This window comes from Bombus huntii, chromosome 3 (assembly GCF_024542735.1).
Source record: "Bombus huntii isolate Logan2020A chromosome 3, iyBomHunt1.1, whole genome shotgun sequence".
Classification (NCBI taxonomy): Eukaryota; Metazoa; Arthropoda; class Insecta; order Hymenoptera; family Apidae; genus Bombus; species Bombus huntii.
The window spans coordinates 15,701,555-15,724,380 of NC_066240.1; the positions used below are offsets into that span (position 1 = coordinate 15,701,555).

General features: G+C 37.3%; 1 protein-coding gene across 2 annotated transcripts in view; it reads left to right on the top strand.

The window, feature by feature from the left end:
- The window catches only part of LOC126864179 (transcriptional regulator Myc-2-like), a 214,771-nt gene that overhangs the window by 135,956 nt on the left and 55,989 nt on the right, over nt 1–22,826 (top strand). The window lies entirely within an intron of this gene.

The window sequence follows — 22,826 nt, forward strand, 5'->3', positions numbered from 1 at the left end:
TTTTTGTCTCTTACAGAAGATGAATTTCATCAATTTAATGAACATAGAAAATGCATGCGTAAATAATTTTCATAAGTAATCGTATTATCAACATTTTTGTGCGTTTAATTAATTTTTCTGTTATTCAAGAATTCTTTTACGTTCCCAACGTGACATTCATAGATAATTGTACTTTTTTGAAAAAAATTATAATTCATGCAGACTATGAATATCCGTGAAATACGATTCGTTCCTTAATTATCTACGGACGTAAGAAAAGTGAATTACGATGAGGGTAATGGACTGTCTCTTTCAAGGTGCGCACTCGTTTCTTTTCTTCCTCCCTTTAATTAATTGCTTCTCCCTTATATTAAATTTTCGTAGAATAATTTATACGGTATCGATAATTTCCGAATTAGATCAGTATTTTTGCGAGCTCCTCCCATTTCGCTTCAAGAGAGTGATAATAAAATTAATGAAAACGAACTTGCGTTGATTAAACACTATTTAAAAAGGTCGATACTTGTATTATTTGCACAAGATCTTATTTAATAAAAATAATCAACTGATATTCATAGCATATCAGTATAACGTCCAACCAATTATAACAATGCCTGCTACGTTATATTTATCACAAACCACTTTTTTTTTACTACAAACTAACTTTTTTTTTAATTTCATAATTTTGTTTTTTCATAATTCATGTTACATACGTAAACTCGTTACATCTTCCTCTAAACTATTTACATCTAGTACGATAGAGAATCAATACCACCTCGCATCCTCACGCCTATCCCCCACTCTCATCTAAGTGACAAAGATTACCTGCACGTCTGCAATCCTGAACGATTCTTTATCACGACTGTAATTCAAAGAACCTATTTCAATTAATCAAACGATCAATTTATTTCTAAGAATCATCGCTCACCATTCATCGATCGTCTCCTTTGCGATACACGAAGCCTTCTCCTTTCTTTGCCGATCTTCTTCCTTTCTTTGTTCTTCCGCTCTTTCCTTTCAGGCATCGATAGATCCATCGTTGCGTTTAATTTCTTTTGCACGCGCGTCGTAACAATCGAACAATCCTTCGACCCCTCGTTCACGTGCATCTACGTGTACAGAAACATTGTTGTTCGCGATTGAGATTACTTAACAAGATTAAATTTTATAGTCTATACAAAGTTGTCGGGCTGTGCTAATGCCATACCGCAGCGTATCGGGTCTACGATCGTAGTACCGTTTAATAAACGTCCTGAGCACGCGCACGTAAAAATATTGGCCTCGATAATAAACCGTGGTACGTACATACTATATTCTGTACCATCCACTTATTCTGCTGAGTGAATGCGAAGAGGTCATCCTCTTCGTCGACCAAAATGTGAAATTGCACGGTTTCAGGTGATTCTCTTTAATGAAACTACTTCACCTGTGGCTTCGTTACCTTCGTTTCCTTTCGGTCAGCTATTCCCTGGAGAGCTGCGGCTTTGTATTTGTATAAATTGATTATAGTTATAAAGACACTTTTTCCAAACTTACTTTTAACGCTAAAAACCTGATATTTTCCCGCGCAATTATAATTTTATTTCAAGCAAAACGATTAATGTAATTGGAGTTCATATAATAGTTCGCTAATCCACCTCGTAACCTGTGATTTTTATAAGAATCTCTACTAATAAATCAAGTTTTAATAAATAATGAAATAATCGCCTTAAAAATATTTTTACTGCATATCATTTATTTAATTTCTAAGAGTCCTTGACTTCTGTTCGCTTGATCGATATGATACGATAATTCATGGTAGCGATCGTTTTGTACAGTGTATAGTAGAACTCCGTTTATTGAACTTCTATTAAGTAAATGAAAAAGTACAGATAATGGGAAGGATCAGTATATTATTAAATAAAGTCCACTTTAAACGTTACATATTGTTCGCCAATGTTCCATGCAACTCACCTCAACTTCTCGGAATAGCTATACATATACATACACATCTTGCCTAGAGGTAACGCGGCACTTCCGTGTTCGAAAAACTCCCCTAAAGGATCAGTAAGATCATTTAACCCGAAGTCTGCCTAAAAATTCGACAGAGAATACCTTCAGCAAACCCCCATTTGAGATATAGTAGTCATCTTGTAATTACATAGCGGGACATATCAAGCGTATTCGCTCGGTTACATTGTATTATACATACGGGGAAGAAGTTTTCGGGCGTTTCGCATGCAAAGCCGGCTGACACGACGTGAACCACCCTTCAATCAGGAACGTCATTATAACGGTTGTAAAACTGACCTTAAAACTAAAATACCGTCGTCGTTGGCCGTTAGGATCGTGCGAAGAATTACGCTTCACGGTCGCGCATCGTACGAACAAGCCAACGAACGATGCTTCCGCGAAACGAGCGTCAAGCTCGGAAAGTACGAACGCTGTCTTATTAACGTTAAAGGGAGGTGATCATGTATCGTGCACGTGGCGAACACCTGTCATGCAGTTTCGTTAAAGGAAATGCGGCGTAATGAAAGAGCTGAAGCAGAAGCGCGCGAAAACGGAGCCAAAGACGAAGAAACGCGCTCGCTACGCGTAACGGAAGAACTCACCCCCCTCCCCCTTAAGTAGAACGTATCTACCCCATAAATATTCGTAATCGGTCGTTTTTAAGTATAATAGCGTCGTTCGTTCTATCCTGTCACTTCTATTCGTATTTCCTGAAAAATCTCGAAACTTGAATTTCCATTCAGGTCAAAACCATTACATTCGGAACATTCGGATCGATTATCAATCTATGCATCACCATTTTGGTTCATTAGCGAATATGATACATTTTAAATCAAAATTGCAGAAAAATTTCGCAAATGAGACTGTATGATGCATTCAGCATATTCTACACAAATTCAAATAACACTCTTTCTAGCTAATTAGCATCAGACTCTTGCAAAATTTTTCCCGTACATTTTAATTGTAGGTATATATAACATAAACGATTCTGCCACATTATCTGTGAATGATGATTTTGTTTGAACTGTATCTGTTAAATTAATCGAGAGACTGTGATAAAAATTTGTGGATATTCCAAGAGCACATAGCCAAGCTTCTTCCTTCTATTAGATATAGAACGAAGTTTGTTTTCGTTTCGACCTCCTGGTTCATAAGAAATATGTACAAGTACATACCACATCTCGTTCTCAGCAGTCAGCCAAATGGAATTCTCGACCGACAAAGTTTGCCGGGTTATGGTCTATTGTGCTGCCGTGCTACCCTCCTTTTGTTTCGTTCAAGACTTGCCCGCGACTCGATTAACTCCTACGTGAACGCCTCTAACGCGTGTGTATCTTCCTCTGAAATCTAATTACCTTCTTGAAAGGTGCTCATGACGATACACTGTATTGGAAGGTCCGTCACGGTGTTTTGTGTTGATCTCCAGAGGGTGGAGTTTCTTTCTCCGGGAGCTTCCTGAACTGTGTGTAGCACGTGTGGGATTTAATTTGCGTAGGAAGTCAGGAAAGAGAACTTTTGTTACTAAATTGTTTTGTTAATTTTGTTGATAAATGCTATATGTACTTAATTTTAGTTAAAATAATTCCTTTATCCATAAAGAAATTATTTTACAGTACATTAAACAGTCAAAATTTTCAAGAAACGATCGAATAAAAGTTACATATCGTTATGATAAATTTGTGGAATAAAACACTAATAATATTACTTGGTTCTTTTTTCTCAACTTTATTAAGATGTGTAATTTATATTTTACATTATTTCTAATTGTTTCTATCAAAAATTGTTTATTATTATCTCTTATGTACCTCTCGGCTCGCGATCTCCTTCGTTCTTCTTGCACGACAAGTGTGGCTTTGTCACGAAAAAACAAGGCTTTCGTTGTAGTTCCACGAAGTCCTCGACATTTTCGAAGTTTCTTCTTTGCAGAAAAAAAGTATTGGATTGGCCGCAGAAGAAGATGATGTTCCCACGAAGCATGTCCACGGAATGTGGTGGGTGTGGTAAAAGTTCCCACCCGAATACGTGTAATTTTTTTGCGCTTGCCTTGCAATATTCCGACAAGCGTTGCCTTGCCAGAATACAATGCTACTACCGATTGATAAATCGCGTCATTTATCAATTGTGGCCGACTCGAATTCTTCCGATCTAGCACGGTGTTTTTCGAGATTCATGGTTTCATTTGTGCTACTTTTTTAACTAATTTGTCAGTGTTCATCTTATTCCCTCTACTAACTTCGTTTATACTTTATTCGCCTTGGACTATCATACAAATTTTGCTGTTTACTTTTAATTTCTAATTAGTATATTGAAATTAGCTCATAATTTTTATGCAATGATAATTTTTTCCACGCTTCTTGCATTTCAATATTTGCGTCGATCAAAAAGCTTACATCACTCCAGTACATCAATTTTTCATTTCTTAATATTAAAAATGCAATGATTCTTCAAGTACCGCAACCAATTTTATATGAATTATATTCAGCTATTCAGTAATTTTATGATTCTTTTTCATTACAGTCTTAGAGATGCACAATCTTTTCCTACATATCTCAGAGAGTCGTTGTTTAATCAGTGATAAAAAATAGATAGATATGCAAACATTTTATCTTTTTCTTAAAATAACTCGTACAAGAAGAAAGAGAAATATTTCCTGTAAACTAATTTTTCTCTTCTGTCATTCAATATTCGTGAACTTTAATATTCGTCAAACTTATTTTTCTTGAGTCCAATAAATCTTAAATAATTATTCGATCATTTATATATAATCTGTCTAATTTTTTGTGTTAATATTTTTTCTGTAAACATTAAATTACACAACAAATTCTACAACTAATTTATGAATATTTTTACTCGAGTGTTTAATATTTGCTTCCACTATGGAAAGCAAAATAAAAAACGGACAAACAGGTATACATTCGGATTCTAAAGATATTCAGAAACAGAAGAATTTCGGAGAAAAGATAACCATTTACGTTGTATTTAAAGAAGAACATCATGCTACTAATTTACGATTACTAATACGAACAATCGTAGAGCATTCTAGTATCATTTGCCAGTTGAAAATCGTTGGCCATGATAAGACACGAACTTTTTTTCTTCCTAGAAAGCACTTTATGTATATGCAGGTATATTGCAGTACACATGTAGTACACAATTGTATTGAAAATACGAATTTTTGTGAATTTTAAACCCTTACGAAGAGAAATATAAAGTTCTATGCGCTGTCCAAATAAGAATTAAAAAATATATTATGTAAATGTATCGCGTGTAAAAAGTTATATTGTAACTTTTTATCTTTTTTTATCTTTTTATCTTTATCTTACACGCGTATTTCGTTTCTTCAAAATGAAGTTCTTCTTAAAATGTTGTTGAAGAGTTTTTTTGTATTCGAGATAACAATATATTTTAAAGTATATATATCAGCATCACTTTTTAACATTTCACTATGAATATCACGTATTCCAGATCATTGGTACGTGACGAAATCTGACCCGTTTTGATCTTCGAAATAAAATATGGTATTTTGCTTGCCACGTATGACCTTTAAAACGGCATTTTTTTTTTTTTTTTTTTTATAGATATGTGGATTATTATTTCAAGAAAAAGTTGGAAGATAAAAATATCCAACTTACATATAAACACTATTCCATAACTAGTTTACCTACTAAATATTATAATGAATAATTTACCGAAGATATATTTTAAACATTTTAACATATCACTCACATAGATTCCGTATATTTTTGCATCTTTGAGTTCATTACAATTTTTCGCATAGTTAAAAAGAACCAATCCAAACCCCGAGATTGTATCTTTCTATGCAAACAGCAACCACGATGTACTTCACTTACCATCCAAGAACAGTTCACCAAACTCACTCAAACATATCTCAACATTAAACGAACAAATAGCCATTTCACGACGTCAAAGCACATCAACATCGAACGAACGAAGAAGAAGCGTCTTGCATATCCAAAAAAAAAAAAAAAATATCTCCCATACAGGCAAATTATTTCTTCGAGAGGCCACCGTTCGAGACATTGTACGCGTCGTCGACCGCTTAATAAGAAATAATCGAAGAGACTCGGTCGGAATCGTGGAGACGGCGAAGAAGCAACCGTGTAGATGACGCGGACGGGACAGAATTTAAGGACGCCACGAGGTTACGACACTTTCAAGGATCGGTTGTTCGGGTCCTGAAACAAAGGGAGGCGCCTGTAGCACGAGGCCGGCTCGTAACGAGAAGAAGAGCAACGATCGCGTTGTATCTGGACGAAGGGAGACAGACGGTGCCGAAAATTGCTGCTGCAGGCCAACCTGTCTGCGAAAAATAGAGAAGTTGACGGTGGCAAGGAGAAAGAGAGATGGAGGAGAAGGAGAGTCAGAGAATTCTACCTGTTCGAAGAGGCATGATCACTCGGGGAGCCCGTACCGATCTTTCCGAGCCATGCAGTCTCTCTCTTGAAAAAGAGCGATTTCATTCAGCGAACAGTCATTGACAACGTCAGCGTGTCTGGTTCATTAGGCCAACTAACTGTGCTGTGCACCCGGAGCTATTTTCTAGCCAAATTTCCTGCAAATTGTGGCTCTCGAATTTCGTTTATAATCCAATAAAACGAACGTGTACGGGGTTTCGCGAGAGGTAGAATCGTTTATGGAATTTCTACGCGAAGCTGGGTAGCTTGGCAATCGAGGCGTGTCGTTGGTAGACAACGTTGATAGATTTTTTATTGCCAGAGTTAAACGCGATTATCGTCTCGTTCGAGAGACGTTACTGGAATACAACTGACTTTTGTCCGACTGCAGTTCATTCGATGTTGGGGTCCACTAATTTCGTTAATTGGTTTAGGCTCGGTATTATGTTACCATTGGTCCGTGGTAATTAAGATTTTGAAGAGAGATAAAGAAATTGATAGAGAGTTTAGCGTCTCGCGTGGATTGCTGTAGTTAATGATTTGTATAATCTTTTTGAGACTCGGTGTGCTAACGACTTTTACAATTTCAAAAGGTGTATATTATCTCTGGCAATAAAAGCTTTCTATTTTTTCGTTTCGTTTGCTAGAAATAAACGAAGATAACATTAATCATGGTACCAGATACCCAAGTTCTACGAATGTTCGTAATTGCAAAGAAAACAGTACGCGAGTCATTATAACTTTGGATGATATAACGTAATGAATCATACATAGAGGAATTACTATTTGCTCGAGTGTATGCGCACTATGAAGCACGCCACTTCGATGAAAGTATTTTTGTTCCAACTGGAATATAATTAATTTAACGAAATAAATTCAATTAAATATAACGCGTTAATGAGTTGCAATGAAAATTAAAATTGTGAATTTCATAAGAAGAATTGTGTATAAAATTGACATTTGAAAGTGAAATTTAGAAAGCGTAAGAGAAACTTTGTTAAAAACAACGTAAATATAATTTAAGATCATTAAAAGAATGTAATAGCACAAAATATTAAACTATAAATAATAGACCAAACACAGAAGAAATTTTTTATAATCATTAAACTTTAATTTACCAGTTGAACTTGCAATTCATAATAGGTATCATTATATAACATAGTCTTTAAAGAACCGACCAATTTTTTACACAAACTTTATATTAACCAGACGCATAAAAAAGACAAAGCGCATCAAACAGAAAATTAATCATCTCTCGAAACTGACAACTAATCCGTACCTAAAAGAAACATTTCAAATAAAGTCTATAGTCCCCAAATAACCAAAATTAAGTAACACACTTAACCTCGATCAAAATCAAATTCCCTATCAAAACACCTACTTATCTTTCGCAATCCGCGTCTCACCAAATACACCTGTCCTCTCAAAAACTTCATTTTCAAGTCGAACAAATCTCCACAATCAAACAATAAAGTCTCATCTAATTGCTACAATGACGATGCACAAAGGCTGCCAGTACATAAGCCTATCTTCCAACGAAGCGTTTTTTTATGAAGTTTTACATTTCATTTTGGTAATATCAAATTGCTATAGTTATACGGAAATACTATTGAATGATACAAAATTTAATATACTTGAATCTAATTAACAGAATGCAAAAAATGTAACATGTAAAAATGCATAAAACATCCAGGATGTAGTACCGGTTATAACACTTAGCATGTAAAACAATTCTCTACCTAGATTTCACATTTCTAATTATCTTCATAAAAATATAAATTTGCATAAATATTCGCAGTCTACTAACTAATTTACTCCGCAATTAATTAGTATGTAAATGTTATAATGAATACAATGGAGCGTCAATACTTTTTGTAATCACTGTACATGTATATCACCTCTATTCTAGGAGTCGAAAAGATCTAAGCTCTATCTTGGTGTACCATTTTCCCCTCGGCTGATCCCGAAATAGAAATACCCACTCGCGTATCGATTCAACGAGTACGAGTGAATTCCCGCGGTGTGTTCGCAATCCTGGTAAACTGGGTCCCTTTATTTGCAGAAGGATAAGGCCGGATGCGGTTATCAGGCGGACCGATAAACAGCCCCTAGGGCCCCGAGAGCCCGCGTCAAGACTTCTTGTATTTATAATATTTGATCTGCACGAGCTGTGTTGCTTTGGATAGTGTCAAGCCATTGAGCCTTCCTCTGCCTCTCTGTGGGGCCTGGTCATGGTCCTTGAAGGATCCCCAGGCTCAGGTAGACAGGACAGCCATTCATGGTCTCTTAAAGAAGGCTAAGCCTCGAACCGGAAACGCTGGGACCGAGTGGATGCTATTTAGAAGTGTTTTTTCAAAAAAAACTCCTAGCTGCTTGGTAGAAGGATGGCACTTTACCCAACCCCGTTTCCACGACCCGGCTCCGCTTGTTTGTTTTATCCAAGCGTGCGCCTTGACTCGGAATCATCCTGAAGGGATCGAGGTTACCTGATGATCCCTGCTTTGGATACTGCTTTGGATACGCCGACATGCTGGATCCTCTCGGCCAGTCGATATACTAAGGATCGACTACGGATTTTGATACCTTGGTAATGGAGTTATATGAGAGGATGAAAGAAGTGTACGCTTCTGTTCCCCCTTTCACCAGTGAATCAGCCTGGTTCCTTTGGATTTGATACGATATTGTTGAGCTGTCTAGCGTGTCAAGATGTTCTGCTTGTATTTTTGGTGTATATGAACTGTTTTTTTCTTTTTCTGTAGAGAATGAGTTTCGATGACTCCTTTAAAAATTAGAGAATTATGAGAATGATATTGAGTTGAAAAGTGCGTTCGAGAAGTTGAATGAGTAGAAATTAATAGTAGCGTGTTGGGAAAGGAATTGAAGTATGTATTTAATTTGTACTTTGCTAGAATCCAGTCATCTGAACGTGAATACCTATTATATGAATGAAAAATCATAGGCGGTGGGAAGTATGAGGCGGTCACCTATTATACTTGAATTATATAAACTGTTTCCCGACAAATTCACATGATCGAGGATCTACTGTATTTTAAAGCTGATGTACGTACGCATAATACATTTTAAAGCGAGAGATATATGTACAGTCTGCATCACAATTTGGAAAACATAACCACGTTTCTTTTTTAATTCTTTCGCCATTTCTATTTTTCTTAGAATTTGCGCGTGACATGAATAAGTCACGTAGTGGTCACGTAAGTGGCTGTCGCAATTTACGTCTTTCTAAATCATTCACCGTACCTATCGCGTAAAAATTTCGAAGTGTCTTGATATTTATAAATTTTTCGTATCTTCACAGTCAAAAAAAGAAATCCCAGAATAGCTCAAGTTACGTCATTCACTATCGTAAATGATACAAAGTTCCCGCGATGATTACAAATTTATTGCCACTCGACGTACATTTGGTCCAAGCATAGTTGATCTATTTTCGGAGTCTCATTTGTCAAAGGAGCTGACTCTGATTTCGAAATCGTCTACGCAATGGTCGGTGCAGATAAAAGAACTGTGAGATCGCGTGTGCTTTTTAATTTGGACATGCATTTCGGCACGCATTTAATATCCCGCATTGTGGATCCGGTCGAGATCTCTCGATTAGGCGATTTAAGATGTTCCCCGGTTGACGTACGATCGCGATTCCCCCATTCCCGTAATTGCCCTATTCCCTTATTCTAAATTGCACAAAGAATGGAAGTGCCAACGTGTGTCATGGAACAATTATTTTATCTGATAATTAATCTTTAACTTAACAGAACTCGTCTGTAACAGGAATGTAAACTTTTTATTTCATTGCGATAATTTTATAGAGAATTTTTTAAACTTCGGCAATTGAGCTTTATTAGCTATAAAATTTTAGAAAAGAGATCGGAACGACCCATTTAACGTTATTAAAATAGAATTAGAAGAAGGTGAATGAAATTCAAGTACACTAATAACATAAAATATAATAAGTTACATTGCGATAAAAAATAATCATAAAAGAACAGATAGATGTCGTGAGAAAAAATTCAAGAATAAACGCAAATTCCAAGCAAATTGTATCAACATTGTTTAGTGATTTAATCTCTCGTCGTTAAAAAATAATTGCTAATGTCCTACATTGAGTCATAGGAGCTCGTAGCTTTTTTAACGTCCTTTGTCACGCATAACGTCTTACTACGAATTATGTTGTAGCTTATAAAATTCGTAAATTACTGCTATCTGTTCCTACTTCTTTCGAATAATTGTCATAATTGTTCTTATCAATAGAAATCACTGATATAATACACAATTGATCAATTATTTCTTCCGGAAAATAATTCTAACGATTTTATCTTGACAGTAAAGAGATAACTAAAAATACTTGTTCCTATTTAATTTCTTGTGTGCAATTTAGAATAATTTGTTCTAACTTATTTTTGTTCAAGAAAAATATATTTTCTAAGACAGCGAGGAACAAAATTTATATACTTGAAATTCAGAATTAAAAAAATATTTTTTTACTAATCAGTTTTTAGTAGAATCTGATTTCTAACTTCTAATCCATTAAGGAAGTAGCTGATTCGTCACACAGAAATAAATCAAAAATATGAAACAAAATTTTATTATACGAGGAAAGATCGATAATTTAGAAAGCGTAATTAACGTTCGATTGAACAACCCTTATCACCATTTTTATCAATATTGACAATTCCAAAATATTTCTTATGTATGCTTCGCGGCAGAACCGTACGATATTGACTCAATACAATTTCCTCTAATTTTCAAAGAAACACTTGTATCGATAACGATAACCACGTACAAATTGTTTCAGATTGATTTTTTTATTAGTGCAACATCGTATTCACTATATAATAATGCAAAGTGAAATGATTAGGGGAAAGTATAATACACGGAACAGAACTCGAGCTATGTCGATAGAAATCGTATTCCTCTTTTCCAGCAAATTGCTGTAAAAAATTATAATATTTATGTAACAATAATTGATTGATATATATACCACGTGATAACACATCAGAATGTGAATCTACATTAAACAAATCTTTTTATATAAAATATAATATTGCAATAGTTCCTCAAAAATCTAATAATCGATTCCAAAGGCCAACTAAACTTTTTTTTATTATTTAATTTGTACTTTACAATTTATCCAGCTGGACATTCGGTAAATTTTTTAAATTACTAAATAACATGTAGATAGCTACCCCTAGCGGGATACCATGAGGCCAACCAAATAGCCATCAGTCATTGCATCATATCACTGATATCACACAGATACACGCAGAATTATTATTAAAATTTACAGCCAAAGTAAAATTGTATAAACAACCAATATATATCACATATCAAATTCTTCCAATAGATTTCGAAGAACGGTTACTGAAGAGAGCTGTATGTAAATACCCACATTATCGGTGCGGGTATAAAATGTGGGAAACAGTTATAGTATCTATGCTAAAAGCCCGATACATATGCATACCAAAGATACAATAAGTTCTTGCAATGTCAGTGTATTCATTTCAGTCGCCGTTCAGACGGTGACAAATCTACATAAATAATTTTTCACTGCCTTTCCTTCGTCGAAATTCATAACTAAAATGTGGATCTTTATGTATTTACATGTTTATGAAAAACTTAACACTTAATTGATATCTTCGAATTATTGGTAGTAAAAGTTTAGAATATTTAATTTTCATTTAAGCAATGACATTGACGATCATTTAGTTCGTCTCTGCAAATAGTTATTGAGGAACTATAATCTTCTAAATGGAAAAAGAAGGTGAAATCGGTTTACTATAGATTTTCTATTTTGTACTTTATATTATCAATGGTGTTTCTCCTGTATAGCGTAAAATGTAAACTGAAATTGAGCAGCCTGTCTAAAACTCAACTGTAGCGATCAACTGTAATTCGTCGATACATGTTGACGATCAAATATACAAAAATACATAAAATACATATAATACACAAAAATATGTAAAATATACAAAGTAAGATATCCATATATTATAATATTCAAAAATAAATTTGTGAAATAAATTTCTTCAATTGTGCCCATAATAATATGAATTTACAGAATACATATTTGCATTCGTAGTCTACTTGCATCGAAGAGACAGTGTTCCGAATAAGATGGTTTTCCATATGGACGCTTCCATGATTCCGTAAGACTGGACGTATAATTACAGGCAATATCATTAAAAATAACCTCTAATTCAAGGTAACCAAGAGGGTATCACGATCTCGTGTCCGGATATAGTTGGACAGGACTGATCAGAAAGTTGCACAATTTACATAATTAGGAATAATCACGCGAGATGAACCGTCAAGATTATCAGTTCGCTACGTATCTTCGTTAGCATATCTATTGCACGGTAAAGCTCGATATTCCCGACGTTCTCCTTCCGATTTTTATTACGATTGTTGCGGTATTATCGGTGAATTTCATAAGAAATGCAAATTCTAGCACTTTATCAAAAGGAGGAAATTCGTGACGGTGTCGGATTTGAAATTTTTATGCCACCTTCGTCCACCGTGAAATTAATTAAATATCTGATATACGTCACATTACTTGTTTCGTTTTTCAAGTATAAATGAGTGTGGTTTCGTGCGCAACTAAAAGAACAGATCCTCCTCTCGTGATCACGAGATTAAAACAAAAAGAAATACGAGTGGCTCTGTTTCTTCCTGAAGGTTTGTAATCAGGCTTAAGTTATTCCTTACGTCTTAATATTTTATCTATATTATACCTCATATTAAAGAACTAAAAATGTACTAATTAAATGATTAAAACTACAAAAAATAACAAATGTTCTGATTTGATACTCTCTGAATCTTATCAATGAATAAGATCATTTCTACAAATCTGTTTCTTGCTTTTACGAATTTCAACCGTGTCAATTACTCCGGAAACCTTATCGTCAATCCATTCCAAAACCCCAATTTCAAAACCCCAATTTCAATCCACCTAATCTTACCTCAAAAGTCCCTCAACCGATCATCCATTCATTCATCCCTCGAAAACCACATATTCCATCAACACCCCAAATGAGCAACAAATATCCGTCTCCTATAACCACATGGATTCGAGCAAAGCAAATAAAGCGAAACTAACGCGGCACCCTGTGTCCGTGATCGACCGACGAGCAGGAAAATCTGACGTCACATTTTTCATCCCGATGAAAGGAAAGGGAGAGCGAAGCAGTGTCAGAAAATAGTGGCGCCGATTTCTACCCGTCCTTGACGCGAACGTGAACGTGAATGCTCTCTCAACTAGGCGGAACATTATCGTTTAAGCTAATCGGCGATTAATTTTTGTATTTTGGTGCGGCGGCGGCGGCGGCGGCGTGGCCGTGGAAGAAATTCAAGATCCGATCGAAGGTCTCTGTGGCTTGTAAAGGAGAACGAACCGGCGGGCCAGGTGCTGCTGGCCCGGATCCACGAGGGGAAAGAAAGAACCAGTTTTTTTAGGGTCTCCTTTCTTTCAATTCGTCGCGACGAAGGGCACCGTATTCGCGCGTCTGCCCTAAGCCATACGTCGCCTCGTTCTCCTCGCGCCTGAACAGTGGGAAAGTTACACGGTGCACACCGTTTTCGAATTTGCCGGGGGTTAGGGTTGCTCTTCATCTTGCTCCTTTTTTTCTCTCCCTCTCTTTCTCTTTTCTTCCTTCCTCTTTTATTCCACCGTTGAGCACGACGCGTACCTGTCGGCGAAGAGTCCAACATCGACGACTATTTATGGGATCGTCCTGCGATTGCGTGCCTACTTTCCACGTCCGGCATCGTTTGCGCGTTTCCTGTGATGTTTGTTAAAGGGTGGAGTGCGTACGGCTCAAATGGCACGTGGGTTTTCTTGACGTGTTACGCTAACGAGAAACGGGCGGGAATCTATTTACGTTCCAACGTTGGTATTGTTCGATGGTTAGGGACTTAATTTGGGGATGGTCCTGGATGGAACAAGGGAAGATGAGGAGTTTGTGATACGTGTGTTTATAGTGATTCGCTCGTATTTTTATATCTGTTACCGTTTCGATAGTTTGTGAAATTAGATTTTTAATAATTTATTAAATTAAACAGAAATAGATAGAATTGTATAATCGTAATTGAATCGTATGACATGACAGAAATTGGAGTGGTTAAAAAATCTATATTACGTTAATATTACGAGGAAATAATAATTTATAAAATTAAAGAGACTCCTTTGTTCAGTGCATATAATTTAGTGACGAGAAAGAATTACATATAAGAGAAGTAAATGGCCTGTGTAAAGCATTTCTATGTAATTATATTGTTCGAATAGCAGTTGATACTTAATTAAACTTGTGTTTTATACACCGATGTTCACCTACATAGTGCCTTATGTTATCCTGCACCATATATATAATTGAATTTTATCGATCAGTGTACCCATCTCATAATATCATCTGTTACCCCTTTCTCTCCTTCCCTACCTCTAGAAGCAATAAAACGACACGCTTGGTGTATTCTAAGTCAGTATAATGAAATTATCCTCTAACCTTACTTCCAAATGACTTATGGACTGCAAGAAGATTCGAAGTATAAAAATTAATTTTTGGAAAATAAAAACTAATTTACTCAGATAATAATATTAAATAATCAAATGATTATAATTTAAATTACATATACCAAAGAATAACGTAACAATCTTTTCGATTATTATTACCACATTCTCATAATATTCCCTCTCGATAAAAATTGACACAGCTATTCCTATCCATTCATCAATTAACGTAAAAAGAGAAATGTTAAGCTCAGGTCGCAAACTTGGCTTCTTTTCTTCCAAAAGAGTCCTGAAGTGGTTGAACTCGAGGTCCAAAGGAGAGATCGATTAAAGAGGGCGGCGAGTTAAATGGTATTAAGCTCGAAAGCTGTTTCTCCCTCAAAGGGTTTCCAAGGTGCCAAAGTCGATGGCTTTCGAGTGTTTCACGCCATTCTCTCTCGCCTATTCCTCCCTCCCCCTCTTTGGCTCTCAGCGAGCCAAAACTCTTGCTAATATTTTTATTGCGGCAGACCTCTACGAAAGTGAGAACGTTCGTGTGAAACGAGAGGGAATAAACGATCTTACCCTTCATCCTCTTAATTCGTACACTCTCTTAAGCACAGGAGTGGTAAAAACCGTTTTTCCGAGTTTCATGCATGTTTCATGCGTATAAATGTGCGTAAAATGCTTTAAAAGCATGAAATAATTATTAGTAGATAACAATGTTACAATGTTATTGTAACAATGTTACAGTTACAAATCAGAAATATTAGATATTATAATTAATGTTCAATGTAATCAATGTATCTTAACTTATGAAACATTTTTATTTGCGTGATTACGCAGAATCTTTAGCAATAATTACTTTGGAAAGTAATTATTCATATGTTATATCGTTCCTTAGGATTTTTTAATCTTATCGGTTACTATTATAAATCGTTTAACTCACGGAGCAATTCAATGACCTATGATATAAAAGATGACCTTTTACATACACGCTCAAATCTAGTGTATATGAGATGTATTGTAAGATGTGTCCGTATACAAACTAACTGACGGGTGATAAAAAAAAACGAGTATCGTTGCTAAGTTAATATCTTATATGAAAATTAATAACAAAAATATTACCTTCGCGAGACACGCACGACGCTCACAACAACATCATTAAAAGTCAGGCGTTACCACAAGAACGAATCACGTTTACCTGTAAAATAATTAATCAACTCGTCTCATTCTATAACCTCTCATATCAAATATACCAAACAAACAAAAAAACAACCATATCATTAACATATCACAAAAGAGTTTCTCGCTAGAAACGTCAATTAAAAACCCGGAATCCTTTCTGCTCCTTCCCCTCTCAGCAGTCCATTCCCCTTCTAAATTTCACCGCGAGAACATTTCAATGTCCCGTGATCGTACAAGGATGTCCGCTGGTATCTACACAGCTGGCAAAAAAGCTAACAAGCCAGCGTGCAGGCAGGCTGCGGCGAACGCAGACGATCGTGCAACGCGCGGAGCCCGCAAAGTCGCAGTGGAAGGTTAAGGGTCAAGAACCCCGCAGCCTTTTTGCCACTCGATTAGCGACTCGTCGGTGCGAGTCGTCCGAAACTTCCGGAGGACGCGGTCGCCTCTCGCTTAATCCACACGACGATCGTTCCTCCTACTCCTCATCTTCCTTCCTGCTCTTCATCGTCGATTTTCTTCGTCGCCTTCGTCTTCTTCTGTTTCACGCGCCTCTGTTCCTCTTGCCCCTCCATGGCAATTTTCGGGCAGGCGATGCGACGCAACGCGACGCGACGTATCCCCATCGTACGATCGCGAAGCTGCATACGAAAGCGCAGGGGCAGACACAGGAGGCCAGACGCGTCGCGAACGAGTAGCCACGCATCGCTGAATAAACCGATGCGTCGTGTCGCGTACGAACGCTACGTGCAACGTATTTTTGCAGGACACGCGGCTTTCGTTTCGATGAACTTTCCCTTTCTGTTCTTTGAGTCCGTCCGTCTTTGTTCCTCTTTCACCCCCTCTCGCCTCCTTGAGCCGTCTTTATCCTCGGACGAACCGCGTTGCCTCCTCTTTTTTTTTTATTATTCTCGATCCTTTTATTCGTGATTCTTTATTCGCCGTTGCGCGCTAGGCGAACGGACGTCTGCGAGCATGCGCAAACCCGCGTATTATTTCGCTCGTAATATGCATTTGAAACTGGTTTTTCTTTCGGACACGGTACAGTAAACGAAGCCGTCGCCAGATCGCTCGAAAATGAAACTGGGAGTAACATTGTCGGAACAATCGTTCTCCCATATATGTTAGAGCTGTTTGGAAAAAGATTATACGATAATGGTGAAGTGTTTCTTTTTTGAGGGGTTAAGGGCGGGATTCTAGGCGCATGCGCCTCCTTTAAAATAGCGACGTTTGTTGACGTTCGTTTTAAAGGCCCTGCTTTAAATCGTGGTAGATATGTTTCGAGTTTCGGCTTCCTTGTATTTCAAAGAAGCTTTTAACGTTACTTTTTCAAATGCAGCGTATAGAATAACAGCATACTTTAATAACGTACAATATCGTAAAAGGAATCGTGCATTCACGAGTAATGAAAAAGTTGTAAAGGTAAGATGGACAAGAATAACATCAAACAAAGATGTATCGGCATTAAAAAATAGTATCTAATCAGAAAGAAACAGCCAACAAATCGAAACGAACAACTTCGTTCATCATCGAACTATGAAACAGGACAAACTGAATCGTCAAACGCGTCATCCATCATCGTGCAACACCGATTCGCGGCGTCATAATATTCGAACCCTCGAACAACGCTAAGTTCGCAAGACGATTCCATACATTCGGCGTAGGATCGCAAAGGATAACCTCGTTACGCGGCTTCCTCTGGCCCTCTAACCTTCCTCTATCTTGGCCGAGGACTGCCCTCTTCTTTTCACTCTTTATCCCTGACGCTTTATTCTCGATGGCCCGGTTGCAAACGTGGCATAGACAGCAGAAGAGTATGCGCGCTCGCGCGCAGCCCCCGAATAGCATAATGCATTTCGAACTGGTTTTATTCTGGCGAACGTAGCGCGTCTCATTTTTCCCATTGGCCTGAATCGTACGCTACTCTTTCCCTCCTCCTTCTTCTCCTGCTACTCCTTTCTTCTACCTTTTTTCGTTCCTCCATTCTTGTTTTCCATCCTCCCCCTAACCCCTCCCCCTTCTTTCTCTATTTCTTCGCTTCTCTTTCTTGCTCATTGTTAACGCAACAGGGAGTATAAAGAGTCTAGACCGACACCTGTGTACCCCCGGACAACTGCCTCTCCTCTCTTCTCCACCCCTTTCTCTCTTTTTTTTTCTCTCTTTCTCACTCGTTTTCATATTTCTCTCGTGCGCGTCCTTTTTTCGCCACCCCATAGCCGAGTCACCCTTGTTGCATCCCGTTTATACAATTTTCCCTGCCGCGCCTCACCCCGGAACTGCATTTTGCATAGGGGAGGAAGATACACGCGCAGGGAGGGAACGATACGTTGGGGATGTCCGTCGACCTTTTTTCGAAGAACGTTTTCACGCTGACCGCGTATCCGACATTAAATGGGGCCGGGGCGAATGGAACGAGAGGAAAGCGAAGGCCCTGAAGAGGATGGTCAACGATAGGGTAGCGGAGGCTACGGGGCACGCATTATTGCCGATTAATACACGAATGAACGATTGAATCACTATGATAATTGAGAATCCGTTTTCTATGGCTCGTTCTTGTTCTTTAAGCATTTTAGCCTCGAATGTTTTCTCGATTGTAGGACAATTGTTTTATCGATTATTAGTAATGGAAATACATCTTTTCCGATGTTTCTGTAGAGAATACGTCGTGTACCAAAATTAGGACCAGTTTTACCAAAAACAAACATATTTATTGTTCATTAGCAATTCGTTAAAGTACGACTTTAACGAATTATGTCTATCCCAATATTTTAAAAATTAGTATTACAATTATCGATGTTAACTCAGACTATCTTTTTGCGGTTAAAGATTTTCTTTATTTTCTCTTAACGTTATTCGATGATAAGAGTTCTCGATCCGCAGTACGGGACCGTACACGTTTTCCAACGACTAACTGTGAATCGGCGTGCGCCCGCGCCTGTCCGAACAGTAACAGAAAACAAGTTTCATAGCCCGGTAATTCCGCCCGAAATGATTCATCATAATTTAAGTTTCACGCGCGTGCACCCAAATTGACGGTTATCGGACAGGAAGAGAGATAGCGAGAGACACACCGTACCGATTCGGGTTGACATTCGATCGATGCGCGAACATTTTTTTTCAGTGTGCATCGTTTCGCTCTGAAACGAACGTGATGCCTCTTAAACGCGTAATCATTCTCCTTCACGGGATGTCCCGCGAGGAATCGAAAAGACGAGCAAACTAAAACGGCAAGAAAAAAAAGGAAAAGTAAAGAGAAGGTGAGAACGAACTACGAAGGAAGAAGCGGCCGACGAGGCCAGATATAAATGGCCCGATTTAAATCCATCCGTGAATAAGAAAAAGGGGCAGGAAGCAGCACGGGAGAACGTGTAATTTTTTCTTCGATGCCCGTCGAATGTGGCGCGTAATTAAATTCGAGCGCGATAAAGGCACGCAACCGACTGTGCAGAGAGAAGAGAGGCAAGCCCGGTATCGATTCTTATTACCGACGAAATTGCATTCGCGAGAACGCATTGACGTGAATTTATCGACCCTCGGATCCACCCTGGACCGATGGTTGGACCGTTAATTAATGGTTGGAAATAAATAAAAATGTTTCGCGTGGCCCAAACGTCGATCGCGATGCCAGCGCACGTGACAAGAGGAACGAAGAAGGACGAACGATGGCAGAACAGATGAGAGAAAAAAAGAAAAGGAGGTGAACGGTAGATCGAGTTTTAATATTCAATCGATGCGTCGCCGATTCTCTGTAAACCTGCCACTTCCGGCGGGTGTGCACCGCCGCGAGTTCCGGTGCTGATAGTAAACGTTATACATTAACTTCTCCGCGAGTTCCAGCTCGTATAGCTTCACCCTCGTTTTTTCCAGCCACCGTGTCCTTACGTTCGGTTTCGCTGGCGCGCATCACGACCTTTAACGAAGCGCGGCAGGATGCGTCGGGGATCAAGATTGCTAGCAACTTAATTGGCTAATTAATAAAGACGCCTAATTACCGCGTAGCCAAAGCCTTTTTAAGCTTTCCCCTGTTCCTGGACAAAGAGAGAATCTAACCGAATGTTCGTTGCGTTCTCTTCGATTGACTGATAAATCTCACTTTCGATCAAGTTTCGTTTCACTTCTGTCTATTATAATCTCGGATGATGCGTATTACGCTCGTAGTTACACTTGACGGTAGCTTAGATCGTGTTGTTTTTACAATTTCGTAGTACAAGTGCTCCCTATTTTTTTCTCGTTACAACTTGAGATTTCAAGCCATTAATAAACAAATATAATCGACGCCGATTAAAAGACGCGTGTAAAATCATCCAATAGTTTCAATGAGATTAATTTGCGATTTAACGATTATAGGTTCTTGCTTTGTTTCCATAGACATAGTGTATCAAATATGAATTCATCTGAGAAAGAATTAAATTAAAATTAAAACAGGCCAAACCCGCCATCGTCATTATATTTTTGTTTTCTTATGTCTAATTTAAGCTGTCAAGAAAATTGCCATAACACAATGGTGGTGATAAAATTGAATGAAACGAACAAGATAATTTGCAATTTCACGGTAGCTACATTTTGTTCATACCTGAACATGTTATGTATCAACTTGTGAACTGTTTGAAATTCTTTTAAATCAACATTAGACATAAGTCACATAGTATTTAAAATGAAATTAAGATATAATCTTTCCCTATATAGGTACAATAATCTTTTTGTTTTTTCTTATGGCAAGAAGATATTTTTGCGCAAGTTATATTCAACAATGTTCATGCATCAAATTAAAAGCGTCAGCACGCTATTAACCTTAATACATGGTGAAACCATGGTGGAACCGACATTATTATTAATTTACTTCCGACCTAATTAACGTATCCTGTAATTTTTACAGTTTTTACCGCTTGACTCTCGCTTATGGCGAGTAAATGTACGATTTGATGCATTAAATTCTCCAGTACACCGCATTCTTCCATCGTGATAACTCTTATATCCTAACTTTTAATTTCCTTCTGGTTTGTACACGTTCCTTTTTTTATGGCAAACATTGAAATGCGACATATTATACGTTTTCATTACATCGAAATAATTGTATGAATTATATAATTGTGTGAATTGTATAATTGTGTGTATGAACAATTACCATTCATAGCTTGCGATTTCATTTACAATTTAGTTTATTATTCTACACTAAATACTATAATTACAACTAACGATCGCATTTAAAGACCATAAAAAACATGTTGTACACTTAGACGTAATTACAGATCCTCTTTTTAGTTATAAATTTCCTTGGATTTCTTATTTTCAAACTTCTATTTTCTAAGGATAGTACGAATCTATTTGATAAATAGAATTTACTCATATTTAGAATCCAAATTCAATTAGACTGAAGATCAATTCGAACGAGTTAAGATTACATTGCTTTCAAATTCTACGCTAAATTTGAAGTCCTTAATTTCAAGAAAAAGTCCTTAGGTTTATCTTTGTAAAATGCGCTGTTTCAAGATATGATAACGCAAACTAAATACGATATTTTATTAGATAAAAGGTACTTGTCTTAAATCGATAACGCGTTTCTTGTCAATTGAAAAAATTACCACAAGGCAACGGGACACATTCTCAATTTCCCTAATATTCGACAACTTCTACTATAAAAACTAAGCTAGTCTAAACTAACTGTCAATTTCATCAAGCGGACATTGCGAAATTGTAATTAAATACCAAAATTCCAGAGCTAATGCCGCCCTTCTATCTCTTAAGAGAAAGTAAGAAATTTCTCATAAGAAGAAAAAAATCTGCCCGAGGAATGCCAGTCTGGCAGCTAAAGAACGTTCAGAACGTGAAAGGGTTAATAAATAGCCCCTTCTACGATGTTATTCGCGTCTATCATCTTTATTCGTTGATCAAAGTAGTACGAGGCCGTTTAACGCTGTTCTGCTCTACCTTCTAAACCAGGTAATCCCCCGATTTTCTGTTCTGTGCTGAAATTCCGCCACAGGTAGGTAGAAGCAGAGAAGAGAGAAAGGGAAAATAGCGGAGAAATAAAGAGGCAAGGATTCCTTTGTACACGAAATTCCCGACGCGGCGTCCTTATTCGGAGTAGCGAAACCAACTGGAATCGTGCTCGCTGTTGGGTTCATTTATTTTCACTCGCGGCTAGGACGCGGTTCGAACGGGTAATTAAGGTATAAATTTTAACAAGGCGACCTGGCAACTAATTAGACTTTCGATCGGGGACTGCCTGACTGGACGAACAATAAAAGAGAACGGAAGACTTGACAGATTCGATAATTGAGAAATAGGCGAGTCCTCTCTCTGTCCATCGATCCTTCCGAGGGCCGTGCCTTTAAGTAACTTCTCAAGATTTCCATTCAAGAATTGATTGTAATTTTAATAAATAAATAAAAAAAAAAGAGATTTCCATTCGTGTCGATGGTGGTCACTTCGTTGTTTTATAAAAACTTTAACTACCTGCAGTAGGTCAGTAGTAGTAGTGTCATCAACAATCTAAAGTATATTCCTTTCCTAAATTTCTTCTCTCCGAATCTTTACTTCGGCTGAAAAATGTCCAAATAGATTTTCTTTTTTTAATATTTATTAAAATTGATGTTCGACCTAATTCGCTGAAAATTATCAGCTCACAGAAGAAGGAAACTTGAAGATTTTTGATACACTTATCGAAATTAAGCCTTCTGTAGCCAGTCTACTGGAGTGGTTATCTGAGCGCGTGCATCTTATCATCACGTAAAAGTACTTTTAAAAAATATTCCTATTAC